We start from the raw sequence: 9779 nt of genomic DNA, 5'->3' as shown, positions 1-9779 counted from the left end.
TCCCAACCAGAACCAAAGAGGAATGATGCCCAGAACCCTGCCTAGGAGACATTTTTACTCTTTTGTTTCATCTTTGTGCATTCTATTATTATTATTTATTTTCATTTTTCATTGTTTTTTCCAACCATTGTCTTATTATATATTTACTTATTCTTCAACTGAATTTTCTCTTCTTCTTCCTGAATTTTTTTTAATATTTGCATTATTTTTCTCTTCATTTACATTTTATTATTTATCTACTCTTATTTTTTATTAATTTAAAATTATTTTGCCCTTTCTTTCTTTTTCCCAGTACTTGAGGATCAAGCTCAGTGTCTCTTGCACTTAGGGTAAATCCTCTGAACTACACTTCCAGCTCACCTGAGCAGAATTAAGCCTAGATTTAAGGCATAAGCCTGTTCTGCTTAAACCTGAAAGAACCTGTTATTTAAACATAACTGGATACATAAACTTATAGCTTTTTTATAACCTTTACCATGATTGGAACAGCTATATCAGATTTGTTTTTAAGTATCTGCCAATTCTAACAGTACCCATTGAAACCCCAACACATAATAAGGGCTTCTATTCCTATTTTAGGAGTAATTGAAGATGGTATATCATATATACTTTGTAGTCTATACCACACCTGCCTGATTACTAGAGGAGCACCATTCTTATTGGTCTTATACAAAAAACAGGTCCCTCAGGATCTGATACAGTATACAACATACTGTAGCCATAACTTATAACTAAAGGGGCACAGGATGTTTGCACTATAAGGCCCCATTGGAAATAAATCAACACCATACAACAAACTGATACATGACACCCATCAGCAAGATAAGGCTACTTATTAAGAAGGCCTGAATATAAAAGAGGAAGAAATCCATCCCAACCAATCAATGTGCAAACCTCTGGATAGAAACTTAATATGAACAAAAGATAATTTTCCATCTCCTAAAGTCAATAATTCTATAAAAAAGATCTTAAAAAATATTTTTTAAATTTAAGAATCACATAAAGAAGGATTTATTTGAGATTTAAAATTAAATCATACAAATACAATTTGTTCAAACACAAATCCACTTTGAGTCATAACACACATAGCAAAGGACAAAGTAAAAACAAAGACAACTAATGGGTGGCTATACATATTTGGACATAGTTGTGTCTTGTACACTAGAAAGTCTTTTTCAAAATAATCACCTTAGATCAACAGAAGACCAGACTTCAATGTTGTCCTGAAAGATGGGTTTCTTTAGCATCTTTTATTTTGGTGCTTACCACTCCCTCCAGATGTCTTGCTGTAAGTGCTCTGTTGACCTTGGCCACAACCTCTAGGACCACCTAGTCCAACAGCTATAGCACCTCTTTCTCCTTTTTGTTGTTGCTGTTGCTGTCTATATACTTCTTTGGGCTGTGCAACTTTGATTTCACACTTCCCAGAACCAAATTAGTGATATCTGCTTTCTAACAGATATAAAATAAAATCCTCTTCTTTCATTTGTTTTTGTATCTATGGAAGTTCAATATTTTCAGTCTCTCCAAAGGCTCCAAAATATCCTTTAATTTGTTCTTCAGAAGTATCTGAGCTCAATCTACCCACAAAAATCTTTTTAGAGGGTTCTTTCCCTTTTAAAGCTTTGGCCCTTTTGGGGCATATCAATTTGCCACCCAGTGTGTGTTCTTTTACTTCTAAAACCTTATCAACACTAGCAGCGTCTTTGAAAAGCACAAATCCAAATCCTCTTGATCTTCCAGTGACTGGATCTGTTTTAATCATACAGTCTACAACTTCTCCAAATCAAGACACATATTCAGTCAGATCTTTCTTTCTCTTATCCCAGCTCAAGTCTCCAATAAACATTTTACCATCATCTTGCTGATTTTTTACTCTCATTGATCTTGGATTCCTCTGTGAATTCCTCTATGTTGCTATATTCTTTCATGTCCTCCATGGTGGCAGAGCTGTAATCTGTGGGGTGCTAGCAGGCAGTCCTGGTCATGGCAACAGCAGCAGAGGTGTGTGGTTTTGGAGTTGGATTTAAAATGCCAAAGATATTTCAATACATAAAATACTGGAACAAGTATTCAAAAGGAAATCCTTTGGAAATAGATTAATGAATTCCAAGAGAATATGGTCAAACAATTAATGAATTCATGAAAATAATGCCATATATAAAATGAGAAATTCAATAAAGAAAATATGATTTTGAAAAACAATAAAACAGAAATTTTGGAAATGAAAATGTCAGTAAGTCAGATACAAATCTCAGTTGAAAGCTTCACCAATAGACTAGATCAAACAGAAGAAAGAATATGAGGTTAGAAAACAAAGCTGATAAATCATTACATTCAGACCATAATAAAGAAAAAAGTAATGAGAAGCAATTATCACAATAAGATCTATGGGATACCATTAAAGATCAAATTTAAAAATGATTGAAATACCAAGAGAGAATTACGGGCTAAAGGCACAGAAAACCTATTTGGTGAAATAATAACAAATAATTTCCCAGATTTGAGAAAGACAGACAACCAGATACAGCAGACATTCAAAACCCCAAATAGACATGAACAGAAAAGGACTTCTCCTAAGGTCAGATAATAATATGTCTTGAAATAGTTTGAACCTATCATTCCTACTTCATAGAAAAGATGCTAAGTTTCTATAGAAAGTAAATTATGAGCCTAAATATTAAAGTGATATGAACAAGACTGGGAATATAGCTCAAGTGTAGAGCATTTGCTTGGTATGTGCATGGCTCTGGATTTGATTCCCCAGTGCTGCAAAAAAAAAAAAAAAGATAATATTACTTTGGGCTAGAGACATGGATCAGTGAGTAGAGTGATTTCCAGTCAGGCCTGAACCCCTGGGTTCAATCCCTAGCACCACAAAAATAAAACAAAAATAATTTAATTTTTTTTAATTCGAGAGAATAAATCAAGTCCAAAGTATTTTTAAATTTATATATATATATTTTTTATTTTAGAGATAGTATATCACTGAGTTGCTTAGTGCCTTGCCTTTGCTGAGGCTGGATTTGAACTCACCAATCCTTCTGCCAGTTTCCCTAGCTGCTGGGATTATGAGAGTGTGAGTGTGCCAATACGCTAAATTAAAGCTATTGAATGTTACAAACGTTTAATTATTGATTACTTTTTATCCCTATATAGTAAAAATTAAGTTTTCAAAGGTTTCATTTATAATAATTGAATTTTATTTTATCAAAATACATTTATTTATCAAAATTCCTAAACATTTTCTGAAGCACTAATTAGCATTTAGTTAGTAAAACTTTTTTTTTGTTTAATTTGTGAGAATATTTTTAATATAATTTATATTTATGTAGCAGAATACGAGTTGTAAAAGTGCCACAGAAATACATTATTTGGCAGTCATTCTTATTTTTGTAAACATGCTGTGTGTTTGTCTCTTGTTTAATATATAGCTTCTCTAGGATTTCTCAGATACTGACTATAATAGCAGTTGCTACAAAACAACAACAAGAATAAAATGAATCACCTAGTATGCATCTCTAATTAACATCCTGATAGTTACAACTTTGAGAAACTCTCAGAAAATGTCTAAATGTGAATCTCTGTTTTGACACTTCATGCAACTCTGAATTGTGTTGTGTGTGTATTTTATTTTATTCTCTCAAACTGCAAAAAGCCTGGTGTTCATAGATGGTCCATTAATAGAGCATCTGTGAAGGTCCCATTATAATTTAACACATGCATACTTGTCAAACTCAATTGTTAGCCTATTGTTAGACATATATAATAAAGATTGGGAAAAGAATAAAATTTTCCTTTTAAATAACTCATGTTTAACTCTTTTCTCTTCCTAAGCATTTCAATCAATTAAAAAAATAGTGAAAACCTTACAGAAATGAAACATTTCTATGCTGTCATATTGTTGCTGACATGGAGAAATAGCTACAAATATAGGAAACTCATTAGATTATCTTGGCCAGCCATCTGTCTTAATGGAATACATTTAGCCTATTTTTCAGATACCCAGACATGATTGAATGAATAAGTGGTGAGACTAAGTACATGGGAATATGGGCCCAAACCTCCATTAACAAAAACCGTTTTGCTTTTTATCTGTTTGATAGACGTAATTATACAGATATATTCAATTGAAAAGGATGTTTTCAGTTCTAAATTAGATTTCCAGACCACCCCAAATACTAAAAAGGAAATATTTGCTCATATACCATCTAACATTCAATCCTCATAATGGAAAGCTCTGGATAACAGGCAGCATGCCATTAAAAACATTTCATTTCAGCTTTTTCATGGGACTTATACTTCATTTCTTTACCATTACTTTGCTCTCATTCTGTTTAAATTTCTGTTTAAAATTCAGTTTCATATTGCAGCCCCTCTACTTTAACATACCACTCTCACATTCTCTCACATTTATTCTTTTATGTGTAGAGCAGTGACAGTGATTGGGAGACCAGTGTCTGAAATTGGGGTCCCTGATGACTTCGTGGCTATGGCATGCTTGGTTACTGGGAAAATTTCTGTGCAAAGATACAGGATGTCTGGTTGCTAGGTTAATGCCCTCCATAGGGAGGCTCTGTTGCAGAGTCTTATCAGCTTCAACTCTGCTCTCAGGCACACAGCTCCTGGGAATGAAGGAACTTCCTTGCTAAGACAACCACAATGTTTCACCAGTTCCACTGCTCCTGAACTTGCCTGCAAATTAGCAACTTTAAACAATGAACTTTCTTAAGAGCTACACAATGCTACTAACTTTGCACATTGCAACTATAGATTGCACCTTAGGAAATAGCTGCATACTGTTGCTAACTCTGTAGCTTTCATTAATACAAAGAATAATGCTTGCATAGTTCCTAATCTGATTCATGAGACATATATAATAAAGATTGCTGGTGAAATTCTTTAGACTTGCTTCTTCATCAGAGAGCCGAGCTCCACTGGATCCCAGCTTTATCTTCAAGATCTGCACATGAGTCTTATTTCTTCTGACCTCCCATGACTCCTCACCAGAATCTGCTACTTTGGCCACACTGGCCATCACACTTTATTTACTATTTCCAAACTTTCTAATCCTGGAAGACAAAACAAATTAGCTTTTATATTCTTTAAAATTATTCCCTAAGTGAACATTACTATAGGAATGTTTCATTTTCAATTCCTACAGTTTACATTGAGCTTAATATGAGTGTAATCACGTGACATATTTTGTAAAAAATCTGTAATAAAAACATCAAACACTATTTTACCTATAGACTCATGAAAACACAGTAGTTGAGTAGACAGACAACAAATATAAGAAGAAAATAAAAGGCTTCAGCTTGTAAATGTGATTTGAGAATTACTAGAAATATTTTCTTTTTTTTTAGTTGGACACAACAAAATGCCTTTATTTTTATGTGGTGCTGAGAATCGAACCTGGGTCCTGCATGTACTAGGCAAGTGCTCTACCACTGAGCCACAATCCCAGCCCCAGAGAAATATTTTGTGTGTGATTATTTTACCCATTTCATTTAAAAATATAATAGATCTGAATTATGAATATTTAATATTAATATTTATTTAATTGCAAATATTTAAAAATATATTGAATTTTTCTATACTTTTCATTGTATTATATGTTTAATTCTGATTTCATTCAGAATTCTTTCCATTTTTCATGGTTTTATTTCTGTTGAATTATTAAAAAGAGTCAATACCTCATATTAAAACATTTAATAATTACTATTTCTTTACATTTTGTTTTTCACTTATTAATTCATCTTGATGCTTGGTAAATTTACAGGGTAAATAAATGAAATGGAAATTAACTATACTGTAATTGGTGATTAAACCAGATAAAACAACAATATAACTCAGCTTTATTAAGTAACTGAATTAACTGTGGGTCAAGGTGATTAATTTATTTGAATACTTAAAATCACTTAATACAAACACTACAAAAATACTCTATATTATTTTTATTCTACTCAATAATGATTTATTTAAGAATATGCCATTAGTATATTTTTATGATACCAATTTAATGCCAAGGGAAAAATGAAAAATATTCTAGTCAGTAGTCAATACATTATATGTATTTATAAACACATAAATATACCTCTTCTAACTCTTCCTTCCTTGATTTGCAATTACATAACTACATTTTCTGCTTATTGGATTCTTATAGAGCATGTTCATTAAAAAAAAAAATCCCTCTAAACTGTTAGTGTTTCTGGTATGACTCTTAATCACAGTACCAGTTTATATAGAGCTTTACCACTTTATTAATAAAGAAGTTCAAATATTCAATGGAAATTTGTTTTTAAGTTCTGCAATCACAAATGTGAACATAGAACTAACTCTTCACTGTATATCTGTCCATGTGGCTTTAGTTTTTATTTTTACTTGATAATGCGTAAACTAAAATGTTATAGTGAAAATTATTGATTGGCAAAGAAATCCCAAATAAAAATAAGTCAAAGTAAAATGCTAGAAGGCAAAGAAGTTCTATACTACTCATTTATCAAACTGACACATAACTATCAGTAGCACTATATTATTTTAAAATAAATACCATATCTATACAGGTCCCAAAATGGTGTAATATGAAATGCAACTATTTGCCTTCAATCAAACTTGACAATTATTTTTCTTTCTTATTGTCTTCAGGTCATGGGAGTGTGATTTTAAAAGCGAAGCTTCTTTCAAAGAACATAAAGGTTAAAAAGAAAATAAGTTATAGATCAATATCCCCTAAGGAAAAAAAAACACAATAAAACATTTTATAATTTTGAAAACTATTATGTCTATACACATGTAAACCAAAATGGACTACAGTCCTCTCATGTGATCCTAACACATTACTTAAGAGATTAATAATTTCAAGCCTTTTTTGAGGTATTTCAATGTATAACCCTAGTAACTTCACATGACCCTCAAAACAGTTCAGAATACCAAAAAATAGTCTATTATGTATGTGTATATATCTTACTTTATTTTATTTATTTCAAATTATTTTACTTATTTAGTTATACCAAGTTTTTCTGTCACATATAATGCAAATAGTATCTCACAAAGCATACACACACATACATTAACTTTGTTTAATCATTTCATTTTAGTTTTAATAATTTAAGGACTTACAGAAGTAATACTATTATATTATGTTTTTAACATCATTTTTTTTTTCTGAAACCAGAGATTGTATCAAGGGACACTCAACCACTGAAGCACATACCCAGCCCTTTGGTATATTTTATTTAGACAAGGTCTTGCTCAGTTGCTTAGGGCCTTGCTAAACTGCTAAGATTGGCTTTAAATTCATGGTTCTCCTGCCTCAGCCTCCCCAGCCACTGGCATTACAGGTGTGCACCACCACAATCTGCTAGTATCATTCTTCATATTTTGACCAATGATAATCAATTAAAAACCATAAAACTCCCTCCAATGTAAGATTGTTAGAAATTTTAAACTAGAATAAAATGTTAGTCAATGCTAAACTATTGCAGTGTTTTAAAAGTTTATTTACGATATTTCCCTGGAAATAAGCTACCTAGCATACTTCTAAAAATCTTACTACCTTATAACTTGTATGGGTTATTGTTTCTTGGTCCGTGTTGCACTGTTTTTGCTTCCCCCCAAATAAATAAATGATATTATTTGCTAATATTTGATCTGATGTTTAGCATGCTGTCAAGTGAAGACAAAAATATGAGAAATGAAGTTAAATGAGGCCATTGAAATATCTGTCATTCATATTCCTTGTCAGTGTGTGTATATGTCCTTGTGTGTTTGATTTATCCAGCATATTGGTCCTCTACCATATAATACGTTGCCATGTCTGAAAGTTTTTCCCATCAAATAGTTATTAAACTATTATTTGAGTAAATTGACTTTTGCTCCTTTTTAGCAAGATCCAGACTTAAATTTGCTAGTTTGAGGCCTAATCAATACTGTGCTAACTGCTCCATTAATCCTCTCCCACTGCTTTTCTCTCTCATCTTTCCAGAAAGCTGCTCACTGTTGTTACCTCACAGCAGATAATTGATTTTCTAAGGTAATAACTTTAGAAGCTTATCACTGATTTTTTCCTTTCTCTCAACTGTAGGACCCAATCAAGTTGTGGAGCAAAGCCTTCATTTCTGATGATCTAAAATAGATCATTCTGTAGTCCAACTTAATGAACAAAAAAATAAAAATAAATAAATGAAAGGAAGAAGAAAAGGGCTTGCCCACAAAGTTTTCATATAAGAATAATTAACAGAGCTTATAATAGTTGATCTGCAATTTGAAATAATCCAGGCATTCCTAAACAAAGAAAACTTCTGGAGAAATTTAAATAATTTTTATATGTTAGGCAACATAGAATATGATAAGAATGTACGCAGTTACCAATCAAAATTTTGTCACAACAAAATTTTGTTACCTGTATCTTAGATTCTCACATGAAAATTTATGGTTTAAAATTTCTGTGTACTATTTAGGACTCTATGTTTTACTATAATTCTGGCTTGAAATTTGTGCTTGCAAACTGACAAAATGTTTTAATGCTTTCCACATGGGTAGAAAAAAGATGCTGTTGATTGGCTAATTTCTGATCACATTTTATAAATTAGTTATTTAAGAATTATCTGCTTAAATGAATATATATATATATTATGATATATATTCATCATATATATCATAATTTGACACCTTTATATTGCCTATATTATGTTTTCTTAATGATAATTATAGCTTAGAGATATAAAACTTCCCAGTTGTTTGGCCAGGTACAATGGTGCATGCCTGTAATCCCAATGAATTGGGAGGCTGAGACAGGAAGATTGGAAGTTCAAGGCCAGCCTCAGCAATTTAGGAAGGCCCTAAGCAACTTAGGGAGACCCCATCCCACAAGATAAAAAAATAAATACATTAAAAGGGGATTTAACTCAATCGTAAAGCATCCTGGCATTCAATCCCCAGTACCATTAAAAAATATACATAATGTAATATTTGTATTAATATTTTTACATTATTTGAAATGATATCACTCCAAATCTTCAGTGCTTAACTCTATACAAGACTAATTTTTGAATATTGGCTTTATTTTCTGCATCATTATTACATTTACATATTAATTTTTAAAATACATAGATTTTAAAGGTTTTCTAACCAATCATGTTACCGTCAAATAATGATGAATATACTTAATTTATTCCAGAATAAAAACAAACAGACAAATTGTGTACATTTATAGAGTACAGATTATACCTAAAAGAAAAGGGTGTAAAAGGATTCTAAGCATAGTTCATCTAGTCAAGTTTTATACTGAAGTAGCCCAGAGTTTACACTAGGATTTACACAAGGATAAGAAAGAAAAAAACATATTCAACTTGCATTTATGATGCCTTCGAGGTTCTGAATAGCTCTTGTTTTCAAATTTAGAAAAGGGCACCAAGATCTTTTCTGTCTCTTCCAGGTAACTGGCTGCTGAGTCAAAGAGACAAAGGAAGGGTTTGGGCTGTAGGGTTCTGATAAACAGTCTGGGTGGGAGTGGAAGATAAAAGAAAGTCCTGATGACTAGTCATTACTGATTTTTTGTGATGTGAATCCTTTCACTATGAATGATGTCCAGCTATAAAAATGATCTTACAAGTTTAAGATATTGCCAGCAGTTAAAACTAGTTCTTACACACCATTAAGTAGGGACTCACACAATCACACATTGTTGATGTTCTTTAAAATTTAAAAATCAATTAGTTGTTTTCATTTTATTTTTAAACATTATGTTTTTAATAGTCTAATTCTCCATAGGCCTT

At 31.7% G+C, this 9779-nt stretch overlaps 1 pseudogene; it reads right to left on the bottom strand.

The window, feature by feature from the left end:
* Window positions 1–1141: 1141 nt before the first annotated feature.
* On the bottom strand, window positions 1142–2113 carry LOC101973698 (heterogeneous nuclear ribonucleoprotein D-like pseudogene; annotated as a pseudogene).
* Between the last annotated feature and the right edge of the window lie 7666 nt (window positions 2114–9779).

Source organism: Ictidomys tridecemlineatus, chromosome 9 (assembly GCF_052094955.1).
Source record: "Ictidomys tridecemlineatus isolate mIctTri1 chromosome 9, mIctTri1.hap1, whole genome shotgun sequence".
Taxonomy (NCBI): domain Eukaryota; kingdom Metazoa; phylum Chordata; class Mammalia; order Rodentia; family Sciuridae; genus Ictidomys; species Ictidomys tridecemlineatus.
The sequence above is the reverse complement of the archived record's forward strand: the minus strand, read 5'-3'. Positions and strand labels throughout refer to the sequence as shown.